Source organism: Leptonotus elevatus, chromosome 7 (assembly GCF_054856555.1).
Source record: "Leptonotus elevatus isolate MCC_2025b chromosome 7, RoL_Lele_1.0, whole genome shotgun sequence".
In the NCBI taxonomy this organism is placed as follows: Eukaryota; Metazoa; Chordata; class Actinopteri; order Syngnathiformes; family Syngnathidae; genus Leptonotus; species Leptonotus elevatus.
This window is the reverse complement of record NC_141245.1, coordinates 1749922-1763988: the sequence shown is the minus strand read 5'-3', so window position 1 is coordinate 1763988 and position 14067 is coordinate 1749922. Positions and strand designations below refer to the sequence as shown.

The 14067-nt window shown below is 42.4% G+C and overlaps 1 protein-coding gene across 1 annotated transcript in view; it reads left to right on the top strand.

Moving 5' to 3' along the window:
* The window catches only part of LOC147170352 (dehydrogenase/reductase SDR family member 13-like), a 51661-nt gene that overhangs the window by 35456 nt on the left and 2138 nt on the right, over positions 1–14067 (top strand). Inside the window, exon 5 of the transcript XR_015095580.1 lies at positions 29–377. The gene's annotated coding sequence lies outside the window, so the exon portion shown is untranslated. The remainder of the gene's footprint in view (positions 1–28; positions 378–14067) is intronic.

Below are 14067 nucleotides of genomic sequence, written 5' to 3'. Positions count from 1 at the left end.
GTCTCTTGGCTTTGTGTATGTATTCCAGGTTCTTGTGATCGGTCCAGACCACAAACGGATGCTTCGCCCCCTCAAGCCAGTGCCTCCATTCTTCCAAAGCAATTTTGACAGCCAGAAGCTCTCTGTCCCCAACATCATAGTTACGCTCTGCCTTGGATAATCGTCATGACAAGAAGGCACAGGGATGCATCTTTCCATCCTTTTCTGCACCCTGAGACAGGACAGCTCCGATCCCCTCATTGGACGCGTCCACTTCCACAACAAATTGCCGCTGTGGATCTGGCATTGTGAGGATTGGTGCTGTGACAAAGCGTTGTTTGAGTGTTTGAAATGCGGCTTCCGCCTCCGGGGACCAGCTGAACCTCACCAGAGGAGAGGTGAGGGCATGCAGAGGGGCAGCTATTGCGCTGAACCCTCTGATGAAGTGTCTGTAAAAGTTAGCAAACCCAAGGAATTGCTGAATCTTCTTGCGGCTAACAGGTGTGGGCCACTCCCTCACGGTGCTACTTTTAGCCTGATCCATCTGTACCTTCCCAGGGCCTATGACAAAGCCCAGGAAGGAGATGGTTTTGGCATGAAAAACACTTTTCTCTGCCTTGACATAAAGTTTGTTCTCAAGCAGTCTTTGAGAACCTTGGAAACATGGATTTGATGTGTGGCTAGATCTGACGAGTATACAAGTATATCGTGTAAATAAACATACACAAACTGGTCCAGAAAGTTACTCAAAACGTCATTAATCATGGCTTGGAAAACAGCAGGAGCATTAGTGAGACCGAAGGGCATGACTAGGTACTCGTAATGGCCACTAGGTGTATTAAACCCTGTTTTCCATTCATCCCCCTCCCGGATCCTAATGAGATGGTATGCATTGCGCAAGTCCAATTTGGTAAAGATCTTAGCTTGTTGAAGATTTTCAAACACGGATGACATGAGAGGGAGGGGGTAACGGTTTTTGATTGTAATGTCATTAAGGAGGCTATAGTCTATACAAGGCCGTAAGGAACGATCCTTTTTCCCCACAAAAAAGAAACCCGCTCCCACTGGTGATGACGAAGGACGAATCAGTCCAGCCTTCAGGGAAGTTTCGATGTATTCCTTCAGGGCCGCCTTCTCTGGTCCTGAAACAGAATATAGGCGTCCCTTGGGAATGGTGAAACTTGAAATCAGCTCTATGGCACAGTCATAGGTACGATGCGGTGGGAGCGACATGGCTTTGGTCTTGTTGAATACCTCCTGGAGGTGATGGTAACAAGGAGGCACGATGCTCAGATTTGGGTATTCAGAGTCTATGAGGGAATTAACAGAAATATGTTTAACAGTCGTAATGTCCGCTTCCTGAACTGGTAAACCAACCCCATGGCTCACACAATTCTTTCCCCATCCCAGAACTTCACCAGTCAACCAGTTCACATGGGGGTTGTGTTCACACAACCATGGGTGTCCTAGGACCAGAGTCTGTGAAGGAGACAGAAACACATGAAAAACTAGGTGCTCCTTATGTTTGCCAACTTGGAGCTGGATGGGTTCTGTGATGTGTGTAATGGTGAATAACTCACTACCATTTAGTGCCCTAGCCTTAATGGGCTTAATTAGCGGCTCAGTCTTGGCACTAAAAAGTCTCACAAGCCCCCAGTCTATCAGGCTCTCATCTGCCCCAGAGTCTATCAGGGCATGGAGGTCTGTGGAAGTGGTGCGGTGAATGATTTTTACTGGTGTGAGTTTTCGTGGGGCCGACACTGGAGTCGTAACTTGACTCACCGCTTTGGTCTTTTTGGCTGGGCAGGCGGCCACGAGGTGATCTTGGTTACCTCAGTAAAAGCACCGACCTTCCAGCTGTCGGCGCCGTCTCGCCTCCTGCGAAAGCCGCGCTCTGCCCAGTTGCATGGGCTCTTCCTCTGGTCCCAAGGGAACGTGTTGGCGCTGAACTGACGAGGAACAGAGAGGAGCTGACACACCTGATGCTTGGGAGAGCGGGGATCCCTCTGTCGTCCTTGCCCTGTGACCGCGGCTCTGCGTAACCTCCTGCAGCCGATGATCCGTCCGGATGGCAAGGGCGATGAGGGAGTCCAAGTCCGGTGGCAAATCAACTGAGATGAGCAGCTCTTGGATGGACGTCGCCAGGCCCTTGAGGAAGACGTCATAGAGCGCAGTGGAGTTCCAGCCACTCTCTGCTGCGAGAGTGCGGAAGCGGATGGCGTAGTCGCTCACGGAGTCTTTTCCTTGTTTCAGGCTGCTTAGCTGCCGGGCCTTTTCCCGGTCTGAACAGGCTGGATCAAAGACCCTCTGAAGGGCGGCTCGGAAGTCCGTGACGGAGCCGCAGAGTGGGGAACTGCATGCCCACTCTGCCGTGGCCCAGGCTCTGGCTCTCCCAGTCAGGTGGGAAATCATGAAAGCCACCCGGAATCGATCTGTGGGAAAGGCCTGGGGGGAGTACTCAAAATGAATGTCACAGTCAGTCAAAAATGCCTTGCATTGTCCTGGCTCCCCAGAGAATCGCTCAGGGGAGGCTAGCTTGATCCCCGACCCGGCATACGGCACGGGCGGAATCGGCATGGCTGCTTGAGTCTCTGGCATGGTAGGAGGGCTAGTGGTGCAACCCAGGTGACCCAGAAAGTCCTGTACCTGTGCTGTGAGCTGGACCATTTGCGCTGCCATGGCTGTCTGAAATCCCTCTTGCTGGGAGAGACGGGCTTCCTGAGCTCGCAGCGCTGCGGCCATTTGCTCCCTCTCTGCTGGGTCCATACTGGCCTAAGTATACTGACACGACGTGGCAGATTTAGGACTCAGACGCAGAGATAGGAGTTTGAGGCTTAGGCAGATATTTATTCAACAAAAAAACCTCCTCGTTTAGAGGGAAAAAACAAAGGCTATTAACTCTTTGACTGCCAGACGTTTTCAGAAAAGGGATGCCGTCAGTGCCAGCCGATTTAAGCATTTTGACTGATCTTTCAAGGTCCACAGAAAATGTTCTGTTTGGACTATGGAAACACACGTCCTACCAAATGAAAGATTGGACTTTCATCTTTCATTAGAAAAAAAAAGTTTGTTTCTACCTTATTCCGTTCTTTAGTAATCAACAATAGAAAATGGTTAGTTTGACCCAATTTCGCCTGTTTTGGACCAAAATACGGAGAAATCAAGCTTTTAGTGAAACGATATTATTTCATGCATTCTAGTGAATTTTACACTTCTTTTTGTCCATGAATGATGCCACAAACACCTAAATAGTGCTTTACTTCTATAAAACACTACCACCAAGAATGAAAAAGTGTTTTTTGATAGCAAAATACGTTTATTTACATTCAACAGTGTAACAATTTGACAACAATTTGGCAAACTATTTACAAATGTGTGCAACTGTGGTGCTATTTACAAATATGTGGATGTTTCAACGACAGTTTTTCTTTTTGTAACACTCTCCTGCGTGCAAGGAGGCGCAACAGCATTTGCACAACAGATTGCCTCTTCGCGTGCTCCACTTTCTTGCAGGCCGTTTTTTCCGGGGAATAGCAAGTATATACTGCAGTGTGTGTTGCCATCAAGTCTAATATCAGGATCATGCTACGGTTTCGTTACGTCTCGCTTCCTCGTGTCCTTCAGTTGCTATACCGGGTGGTAAGAGATGTTCTGATCCATCTTATCCACTCCATTCATGGTGGCATCGTAGTCCAGAAACAGTGTCTTCTCCGTGATCAGACTGTACCCGCTCCTCCGATGAATATGCATTGGACTCGGGGTACTCTTCATTGTCCGATCGAATGTCCGGTCGGTTATTGTGCGCGTTTTCCGGCCTTAGCAGCGGTAGCCGCGCTAGCCGCGCTTAGCCGGTGAGGCTTACTACGTGATCATAACAGTCGCGTCAAGGCTTCCAACTTTGGCGTCAAGCTCGGAGTCATCATCATCATCATCATCATCAATCTGCATTGGTCGATGCCAACTCTCCATCGCCCGATCGAATGTCCGATTGTGTAGAAGTACCCGGTCGGTTATTGTGCGCGTTTTCCGGCCTTAGCAGCGCTAGCCGCGCTAGCCGCGCTTAGCCGGTGAGGCTTACTACGTGATCATAACAGTCGCGTTAAGGCTTCCAACTTTGGCGTCAAGCTCGGAGTCATCATCATCATCATCATCATCAATCTGCATTGGTCGATGCCAACTCTCCATCGCCCGATCGAATGTCCGATTGTGTAGAAGTACCCGGTCGGTTATTGTGCGCGTTTTCCGGCCTTAGCAGCGCTAGCCGCGCTTAGCCGGTGAGGCTTACTACGTGATCATAACAGTCGCGTCAAGGCTTCCAACTTTGGCGTCAAGCTCGGAGTCATCATCATCGTCGACATCAATGCGCTTTTTATTATTGATTGATGCTTTCCGTCTTTGAAAAAAATGCTCAAGCGTGAGCTGCTTGCAACCGGTTGCTTGGTCAGCCATTGTGGCTTCATCAGCCATTGTCTCCTCAACACTCTAGCTCCGCCTCACGTCTTCTACTGACGCCCACGGTGGGCGGCCCATCCAACCTTGTGCAAAGAGAGTCATCGCTGCCCTCTAGGGGCCAAAACGAGTCTTTTACTAATCAGATCTGCCTGATACTTTCAGCACAGCTGCCCAAGGCTTTCCTGCACCCGTTTCCAAAAAAAAAACAAAAAAACATAGGGGACGTCTTTTAACGTCCTCGGCGCCCTTCCCTAGGTTTATGCTAAACGTTTTATAACGTTTATTTTAAATGTTAAACTAAAGGCGCTCCAAAAGGGAGGATGTCTAAACTACAAACAAAACAATATCACTCCTTAACTAAAACTATACTGTGGCTATACAAAGTTACAAACCAAAGTTCACACAAGAGACAGGACAACAAGGCTGAGGACTGTGACTGGCTTGAGTGGCTCTGACGAAAACACTTAGGCACAAGACAGGGGAGACGCAGACACATGAGGGTAATGGGAAACAGGTGGACACAATCAGGAATCAGGGTTGACACTGACACCACACGAGGAAGGGCAAGTGACCTGAAACGAAAGGAGTCAGAATTTTCAAAATAAAACAGGAAATGACAAGCCAACCTCACCGCGGTGTGACAGAAACAATGAATGCACTGTATTATTTTAAGTTACTATGGCTTCACATTCATATGTGGAGCATCATTATTCGATGCCAACTGTGGGCCAATGTTGACAAAGAAAATATTGCATGTATTTGCCAAAGCTTCTCCATTTATTATTTTTTCTTAATCTTTCATCATATAATCAGGAAGATAAATATTTTTTAAAATTTTTGTTCATTGCCATATTTATTGCACTCCACAAGCTTTTTATATTGTTTTTGTTCTTCTCCATTAGTTTCCAGTAATATTTTTTCTTACAGGTTTTAATTATGCTTGTCAATTTATTTTTATATTTTTTGTATTTAATTAATTAATTATAAAGGGTTTTTCTTTTGTCATTCATTGGCTAGATCTATTCGTATGTATGTATGTATGTATGTATGTATGTATGTATGTTTGTATGCATTATTACAGGGCAATGTTGATCGTATAACTATTATATGTTTTATTTACATCTTTTTCCATTATAACGTTATCCCAACTTAGTTCTGATAAGCTTTGGTTCAGGGCATTTATTTCATGTTCAGATCTTTGTCTGATACGTTTCACTACCATACTTTTTTGTTTTTGTATTTCTTATTTACTAATATAAAGATTGGCAAGTGATCACTAATATCATTAATTAGTAATCCACATTTCATATCAATATTTAAAATATTAGTAAATATGTTATCAATTAAGGAAACACAGTGTGCAGTGATCCTGTGGGTCGCTTGATAAGGTTTTCTTACCCCAAGGTCCACACATGTCTTTTAGACCCGATCCCAACACCACTTTTTAAAACACTCTATGGACTATTTCGAGAAGAGCTTTTAAACATTCTGAATTGTTTTCTTCAGAGTATCAATCAGGTTTTAGGATAAACCATAGCACAGCGCTTGTTAAGATAAATGATTTTAGGTGTAATCTCGATTGCTAAAAGCTGACTGTGTTGGTGTTGTTGGATATGAGCGCTGCTTTTGATACAGTGGACCATACCATTCTTTTAAATAGACTAAAATATTTGGCTGGCCTCTCTTGTGCTGTACATAAATGTTTTTTATCCTACTCCACTGAGAGGACTTTTATGGTAAGTTAATATACATGCTCCTCAAATGTCTATGGAGTAACATGTGGTGTGCCTCAGGGTTCAATTTTAGGTAGTTTATTATTTAATTTATATATGCTCCCTCTTGACGGTGTCATTAGGCGACATGGAGTGAATTTCCATAGCTCCGCTGACAACACACAGTTGTACATCTCCACCCGAGTGTCCAACACATGCGGCCGCAAATCCAATGACACGACTACAAAGTTGATCATTGAACGGGCTTTTCGGTCCCTGTACGACCAATGTCAGAGTTTGGTTCGCATTTGTCCGGCAGTAAGTCAAATTCGTTTCCAGTGAGGGTTGGACTACGCCATGGTTGCCCTTTGTCACCGATTCTGTTCATAATTTTTATGGACAGAGTTTCTAGGCGCAGCCGAGGCGTTGAGGGGGTCCAGTTTTGTGGCCTCAACATTGCATCTCTGCTTTTTGCAGATTATGTGGTGCTGTTGGCTTTTTCAAGCCGTGATCTCCAACTCTCGCTGGAGCGGTTCGCAGCCGAGTGTGAAGCGGTTGGGATGAAAATCAGCACCTCCAAATCCGAGACCATGGTCCTCAGTCGGAAAAGGGTAGAGTGCCCTCTCGGGGTTGGGGATGAGATCCTGCCCCAAGTGGAGGAGTTCAAGCATCTTGAGGTCTTGTTCAGGAGTGAGGGTAGGTTGGAGCGTAAGATCGACAGGCGGATCGGTGCAGCGTCTGCAGTGATGCGGACTCTGTATCGGTCCGTTGTGGTAAAGAAGGAGCTGAGCCGAAAGGCAAAGCTCTCGATTTACCGGTCAATCTACGTTCCTACCCTCACCTATGGTCACGAGCTGTGGGTCATTGTCGAAAGAACAAGATCCCAGATACAATTGGCCGAAATTAGTTTCTTCCCCAGGGTGTCCAGGCTCTCTCTTAGAGATAGGGTGAGAAGCTTGGTCATCCGGGAGGGACTCAGTGTCAAGCCGCTACTCCTCCGCGTTGAGAGGAACCAGTTGAGGTGGCTTGGGCATCTGGTTTAGCTGCCTCCTGGACGCCTACCTTAAGAGGTGTTCCGGGCATGTCCTTCCGGCGAGAGGCCCTGGGGACGACCCAGGACACGCTGTAGAGACTCTCTCGGCTGACCTGGGAACGCCTTGGGATCGAGGAGTTTATCACATATGTTACATACATACAGACACGGAAAATTCAAAAGACCAGAAACATCGATCATCTACGTAAACAGAGTACAACACATTAAAGCATTAGAAGCACGTAAAAATGAAAATCAAGGCGGTGCCTCATGAGATTTGTGCCCTCTGTGCACATAGTCCATTGCCACCCGTCGCTCCACGGAGAAGCCCTCCCCTCCAAAAGTGTCTCGACAGCTGGGAATGTGTGTGGGAAACTTGGCAGGTGGCAATACTAATGAACGTTGTTTATGTTGACCCGTAAATAAGCATTCTGGGTTAAGTGACCTCAGCGGAAAACAAAGACACTGATTGCAAAGATTAGATTTGTGTCTCTGAAATCCATTGCTCTTCCTATAGTACCCAGAAGTTTGTCAAACGAACTAAATTTGAGTAGAGATCTTTTTTTTTTCATCTCTAACTAAATGAGAACATATAAATTAATGAATTTAGATTTTTTTTTCTCTTCACATTCACATTTTATAATTCAGATTTAGTATTTAATTTCAGTGATTCAAAATTAACCATACAAATTAAATTTTTGTTATTCAAATTGTTTTAATTCAGTTATTTTAAATAAACAACATAAACTCAATTTACGTAATTACAATTGAGTTTTTCAATGCAATTGTTCAAATTTAGCGATTCAAATTGAAATCTCATTCAGATTTCAATTTGAATCAAATATGTGGCACATAATTCTACCCATAGTTTTGGCCCGACACGAGCAATATACACATTTAAAAAAGAAATAGAAAAGTTATGAGATTGTGGGTTTTTGTTCCGCTTTGATCAATGATGCGTTTATGTAATTATTAGGGATGAACGATATCGGTGGCCGATAATTATCGGCAATTATCAACCAATTTGACATCATACAGATAAACCAGATAATAAATAAATTTGCCAATAATAATAGACTTGCCGAGTTAGTCTGTTGTAGTTGTGGCTCAAGTTCTGTGTCCCCAAAATGTACCCTCGCAGTGTTGCATTTTTTAAACATGACTGTTTTGTTTTGGCAAACTCAAAATGAGTTACTGGTTGTCTTTGAAGAAGAGATATCAATACAATTCAGCTTCATGGTGTGTTACACATTGTTTTGATGTATTTGTACTTATAGTTGGACACAAAAGTACATTTGTATTCAAGTTAATTTTGCAAACAATTGATTGACGATTGGTGTATCAGTTGAAAATAGCATTATCGTGCATCCCTAGTAATTTTATAAGGATGGATTCCTTTGTTTAATTTCAGCACTTTTGGGTCCTTGATATAAGTTATTTCCCATTAGCCAATCATGTTAGGGTTCAATTCACTCTCTTCTCCTCTCACCATAAGCGCATCCAGTGGCAATCTTACACTAAAGTGTATTCTATTTTTAATTACACATTATATGTCCCTCATATATTGTGTATGGACTGGTGAAAGGCTAAATAAATTCCCTGAGAGGTAGAATGGGCTGGTGAAAACATGAAAGCAATACACTATCAGGGTTTTTCCTGGCTCAAATTGAGGCAGAGAGGGTATCATCCTGACTATGATAGATGACTATCGATACCAGGTATCGGTGCCAATACCAGTCTTATTTTAAGGTATCGGACGGTACTCACGGCGGTGACCGATGGCCGTTTTATGATCAAGGACGAGAAATTAGAATGATATGAATACATAATATAAATTGCCATTAACTTCATGCAATTTTAAGGAAAGATAATATATTGGGATATATAGGCCTTTTTTTTAAAATCATCTGTCATTTATGGGTGGAACATTTTATTTACTAGTGTTATCGGTATTGGGTATCAGTAGCGGTGACTTAAAGTTGTGTATCGGTAGGGAAAAAAGTGGTATCGAGCATCCCTAATCTTGACCATGCGCCATGACATGCATGTATTCTGTAAATTCAACTGGCTCGCTTTCCTTTTTTACAGGCAACATATAATATTTCCATGTTTCAATAAGAATATTAGTTCCAATAAGAATATGACTCTTATCATGTTAAAGCATTCATTCATTATCAGTCACTCAGGCTGGAGGTGGCGAGCAAATAAGGTGGAGGTGGCCACCTCTGAATTTTGTACACAGGAAAAATCCTGACTATACATACAGTAAATAGATTGCTCATGATTGCCTCATCATTATGTTTTCATTCATCATACTGCCTTTTATTTTCTTGAAAATAGCCAATAAATGTTTTGACTGGGAACAATCAAAATGTCAATGTTATTCCGACTCTGAGAATATTGCACTTTTTTGGGGTTCCAGAATAACATGATGTGAATGTTTGAGTCTGCATTCACACATTTAGTCAGAAAAAGCATGTACTGCAGTGTCTGAGCAGGCTGTGAGAGCCTTTTCAGCATCCAATGCCTGAATATTGCTGTAATATATACAGAGGACCCATCCCCTTTACCTGCTAACGTCTGGGGGCTGCCACTTCATCAGGAAGCCTAGTGAGAGAGCAGAAGTACGAGGACCATTTGTTCCCATCGCTGTTTCCTCACTGGCAGGCTCTTCATATGCCTTTTGTTTGGTGCTTAATGGCAGCTGTGATGGAACAGTCATGCTCTGTGAGCACTCGGGACTACGGACATGCCACCTTTCACTCATATACAGTTTCCTTAGAGTCTCTAAAATCCAACATTACAGGTCATACAAAGCCTTTCATCTTCATTATCACTGTTTAAGTGGCACCAAATCACTCGGGGAATATCTTTTTTTCCTTCTTCTAATTAAAAGTAAAATGCATATTTCAATGTTTCTGTGTGCTACAGTAAGCTGCAGACAAAGAGACCCAGTGACTGGAAATATCATTTTGTCTGGCCCAGGGATTGTCTGGAGGGTTCATTGGAAACTTGGGCAGCTGGCTGCTTTCCTGCTGTTCATCTAAACACATACCCTCATTCAGAGATGGGGAATGGCTCTGTCTATTAAAATGTAAATTCCCTCTCAGTGTAGCGGCAGGAGCAGCAACGAGAGGCAAACCCAGGCTGGATTGCAGCAGGGAAGCGACAGAGAGCTGTTGGGGGTGAGAGGTGTGCACACTCTGCTTTTTACTATGCAGTGGCTTCAAGATTGACAGCATGTGGCTGGATAATAAGATCTGCTTGCTGGGACCTAAAGAAGATTTCACAAACCTCACTGGAAACAAAAAGTGATTGGGCCACTATTTGTCTGCTCCTTACTTGTTTTCTCCAGCTAGAACTCACAAACTCATTTTGTTCATTTTACGTTCACATAAACCTATTTAATAATAATAATGATGATGATGATGATGTTGTAGTTGTTTGGCTTGTCCAGTTCGAGGATATATATATATATATATATATTAGAGCTGTCAAACGATTAAAGTTTTTAATCAGATTGATCACATTTTAGAATTTTGATTAATCACGATTAATCGCTTAATAAAAATAATCCCCAAAAATTTTCTCGCAATATGTGTTAATTCCTTTGACATTTAATGTTACGAGGACGTCTTCATCATTTTTTGATCCACTGCACACGCTCATCCTACACTTTTTCTAATCAGTTAATTAATTGCATAATTTCAAATAGGAAAAAAATGACCCCAATATGTTGACATGAACAAATATTATAAATGTAATATGCAAACATTTATTAAATGTTTATTAAATATTAAATGGTATATATATATACATACATACACACACCCACACACACACAAAGGATTTCACTGTTTCTTCACCCTTGTTAATAGGTAGCTGATACGTTGCATTTAAATGATGACTTTCCATTGTTAAGTTTTTGCTGTTTGTTAGAGTGGAATGGCTTTATGAGGTTTCATTTGATAACAGTAGATGGTGCTGTGATTATACCGTAGGAAGCTCACTGGCAGGCACTGTGACCTTGCAAATTGCAACTATGCCCCCAAAGCTGAAAATTAGAAATACTGTAGAAATACCGTCTTTGCTGCTTTATACATGGGGGTGGGGTACGGGGGCATGGGGAGAGGGTACTAAATAAATAAATAAAAAGTAAAAACAGCACACATTATCTCAAATTAATTGAGCTTATGACTACATGTATAGATGTTCTGATGTTCTTCCATTTTTTTTCTTAGAATGACTGCTGACGTTATGCCAACTGGTTGACTCTCTGCCTTAATCACAAAATGTTATTATTTTTAATAATGTTACTAATTAATAATGTTATTAAATCCCCCCCTTCTAGACTAAAAAGGTTAGGGCACATAGACCACTGTAGATGGAAGGAGGGTTGGGCAAGTTACTTTTAAGATGTAGTCTGATACAGTTACCTGATAAAAAATGTTTTAATCAACGTACAATAATATTATAGTAATGTAACTTGAATACTACCTGATTCGCTAATGACATGAACATCATATTTAGTACTTTTTTTCCTTATTTTTAAAGGCAAAGGCAAAGGCACTAATGCCTCACTTCTCATCAACACCCTTTAATGTCCTATCCTTTGAATAAAAAAATATGTAAATATATTTTCATGTATTCATATTTATTTTGTTATCACTTCACGACGTGATCTGCATTACACACACTCTATAGGTTGACAGAAGTACAGTTCACTATGTTTCGGTTATACATAATGCTACCTGCGAATCTCGAAAAACAAAACAAAAGGGAGCAGTTCTTGCTTTAAAGGTTAAAGGTTTTTCCACATCATGCATGTTCCACCAATGCCCAGATGAGTACTTAGAGCACTGACTTTTTAACTGCGACTGCGCTTATCAGCTTGTATCTCTCCTTCAGTGTGGAGTATTTGGGGCGAAGACTCCACAGTTTCTTGGGGGATGGGAGTCAGGGAGTAGCTAGAGGTGGCAGTCGCGAGTAAAATAGTGACAAGTTCCACAATGCACCTTTAATTCTGTGTTGCAACTTTTTATGCACTGTCTTTGGAATGGTTCATTATTTGTGGCATTTCAGCTTATGCTATACATTAGGGCTGCTCGATAAATCGATTTTGAACCGTTATCGTCTTTTCTGGTCAAAACGATTTAAAAAACGTTCAAATCTGTACGTTCGATTTTCAAAACCGCACCATTTTTGGTTAATCTAAGCCACCGTAGTTTCCTCTGCATTTCCGCTTCTTCCCACGAGCGCAGTCTTATACCAAGCTCAAACAACTTTTTTGTCTTTCATGACATGACATGATTATCCGATAAATTCGCTCTGTGCCGTGGACCGGACATGTAGCCACACTACAAGACTATAACCGACAAGCTCCCACCCGATCATCACATGCTGTGATGTCAAGAACACCCTGTCCGCCCTGGTTGTCGGGGAGGCGGGACACACACACAAAAAAGAGGCAGAGCAGGGAGTGTTTGTGTGAAAGGAGTACGTGGGACAAGTGCCACGGTATTGTTTAAAATATGATTTCGTACAACCAGTACTGTATTTTAATTTATTTACATGTGTTGGGGTAATATAGCCTATTTGGTGAATTAATTTGGAGATGACACAGGAGATTGTTTTATTATTTTATCAAACACTGAAATATTAGGTCTATATTACATAATTAAGTCAAGGTTTTCCCTGTGTACAAAATTCTGAGGCGGCCACCTCCACCTAATTTGCTCGCCACCTCCAGCCTGAGCCACTGATATCGCTCAACACAGCAATCCAGCTGTGTTTATTGCGCTTGGCAGCAAGGCATTTTAACTGCAGTTGCAGTGTTGCGCCATTATGGAGGCACTATATCAAGAGCAATTCATCGTGCTGGATTTCACTTTCCTTTCTTTTCTTTAATCCTTCCCCGGGTCTCCTGACAACCTCACGACTCTAGCTGGATTCTGAAGTATTCGGTTTAGGTGAACGGTATGGGATTTTTAATAGGTTTTAGGTGAATTAATGAGTACACACTCACACACACGCACACATGCAGACATGCACACACACACACGCACATGAACATACTCACGCACATACAAAATAAAATGAAAAAAAAGAGCAATGATGATGACATGTCGAATCGGTAAAATTACCGAATGAACAATACTGAGCTCTCAGAAAAAAAACAAAGCAATTCACCGGAAAAACCTGAAGCAACAATCGAAGAAGAAACAGCTTTCTATTTTTCTTTTTTAAAACTTTAATGTACCGAAGAAGAAACAGATTATGGAGCAACCGTTGCACACGCCATTTCCTGGTTGCGAGGCAGAGGTGCCGCACTCCAGTCATCGCCAAAGTCATAAAAACACAGTACTGTATATACAATAAACAATAGTGTTTTACAACAACGCTGAACTCTATTTACAATTTGATATGTACAAGTGGATGAAGTTTTAATGATTGTAGTTAAAAAATGACAAGAATAATGACAACTTTGTATTGATATAATTTCTAATTTCTAGTCCCTGATCGTAAAATGACTTGCAGGAGGGCGGCCGATAATGGTATAGGTACCGCCACGAGTACCGACTGCTATTGGCACCAATATCGATACCTGGTATTGGTAGTCACCCATCATAGTCAGGATGATACCACCTCTGCCTCATTTTGAGCCAGGAAAAAACCCTGTATTACATAATTTTCTATACTGCTTAAATTTTTATCCCTATTTGAATTGTTTTAGTACGGTGTATTTGATATGCGCGTTCCTCCTCCGGTCATAGGCTCCTGTGTTGTCTCATCACTGGGCCTTTTCTCCGTTGCAAAGAAACTTTCCGAAAGAGTCTGTTTTTTACTCATTTTGCTAACTTGTCGATTAGCATCAGCGCTACGCGACTGAGA